The 1707-nt window shown below is 47.6% G+C and overlaps 1 pseudogene; it reads left to right on the forward strand.

Moving 5' to 3' along the window:
• The first annotated feature begins 1361 nt into the window (after nucleotides 1–1361).
• Nucleotides 1362–1480, forward strand: LOC148663760 (5S ribosomal RNA; annotated as a pseudogene).
• Nucleotides 1481–1707: the final 227 nt, after the last annotated feature.

Below are 1707 nucleotides of genomic sequence, written 5' to 3' on the forward strand. Positions count from 1 at the left end.
TCGCAAAGTGCAACCAGAGACTCAATTTGTTACAAGCAGTACAGGGTTTTTAAAAGACGTTGCGCTGTAAAAAAGCTCAGCGCTTTGTCCCTTCTAAAAGTTCCCCTTTCCCTAAGAGAAAACAGATTACATCAAAAAGCGAGAGAAGAAGCACTAGATTTGTTATTCAAAGCTAATCAGTTACTTTCAGCTAATTCTAACGACCCAGACAGCATATATTGTTTTGGTACATTGTCTTCTAAAGTAACCTAAACAGTGTACTTTGTTGATGCACTGTTTTCTAAAATTCTGCGCGTACTGTAGCACAGCATTTACATCCTTAAAATATATTATCTTAAAGCACCAATATATTTTTTGCAAAGCTCTCTACATTTTAAGAATCAATTTACTTATTAGACTTCAAGACTTGTTCGGCCGGCGTTCTGGGAGTTGCGTTTTTCAGAATTGTATTGAGATCGTTTTCCACAGAGCTCAGATGTCAAAGCACAGCAGCAGCTCTCCACAGCGATCCTCTATAGCGCCCTTTCTCCCGCAGCTCCGTCCTCATTGGAAGGAAGCAAGAGTGAAAGGTTGAAGTGAAATAGAGCGGGGACGAAGGCAGTGAAGAGAGAGAACGTGGGAAGAAGAGAAAAACGCAAGGGAAAAAAAGCAGCGTCGTAAAAGAGGTGACGGAGCTGCCCTCTCTATAAGAAGGGTGCCAGCGACCCCCGCTCTTGCTTACGGCCACACCCCCTTGAGCACACTTGATCTCGGAAGCTAAACAGGGATGGGCCTGGTTAGTACTTGGATGAGAGACGTCCTTGGAATACCAGGTGCTGTAAGCTTTTAAGCGTAGGAGGCGCCCTATCCCCGCTTGCTCGCTCGTTCCCCTGTTCACACGTGCAGTGCGGCTTGTCCGTCTGTTTCTTTGTCAGCTTTGGCGAGACACGGGTGCTTGTGTATTAGCGTGAGCGTTTTTTATTCTGATCATGAACAGTTTTACAAGTCCGCAAAGGATCGAGGAAAGGTTTATCGCCAGCTGAAAAGAGACACAGCGCTTCGGCTGTGGAGACTTGTTCGGCTGGCGTTCGGGGAGTCGCGTTTTTCAGAATTGTATTGAGATCATTTTCCACAGAGCTCAGATGTCAAAGCACAGCAGCAGCTCTCCACAGCGATCCTCTATAGCGCCCTTTCTCCCGCAGCTCCGTCCTCATTGGAAGGAAGCAAGAGTGAAAGGCTGAAGTGAAATTGAGCGGGGACGAAGGCAGTGAAGAGAGAGAACGTGGGAAGAAGAGAAAAACGCAAGGGAAAAAAAGCAGCGTCGTAAAAGAGGTGACGGAGCTGTCCTCTTTTTAAGAAGGGTGCCAGCGAGCCTTGCTCTCCCTTACGGCCACACCCCCTTGAGCACGCCTGATCTTGTCTGATCTCAGAAGCTAAACAGGGATGGGCCTGGTTAGTACTTGGATGGGAGACCGCCTGGGAATACCAGGTGCTGTAAGCTTTCAAGCTCAGGAGGCGACCTATCCCCGCTCGCTCGCTCATTCCCCTGTTCACACGTGCAGTGCGGCTTTTCCGTCTGTTTATTTGTCAGCTTTGGCGAGACACGGGTGCTTGTGTATTAGCGTGAGCGTTTTTTATTCTGATCATGAACAGTTTTACAAGTCCGCAAAGGATCGAGGAAAGGTTTATCGCCAGACAGATCACTTGTGCGCTTTTAACCTTCTTGCA

The sequence above is a fragment of the Lepisosteus platostomus genome, chromosome 5 (assembly GCF_059453375.1).
Source record: "Lepisosteus platostomus isolate fLepPlt1 chromosome 5, fLepPlt1.hap1, whole genome shotgun sequence".
In the NCBI taxonomy this organism is placed as follows: Eukaryota; Metazoa; Chordata; class Actinopteri; order Semionotiformes; family Lepisosteidae; genus Lepisosteus; species Lepisosteus platostomus.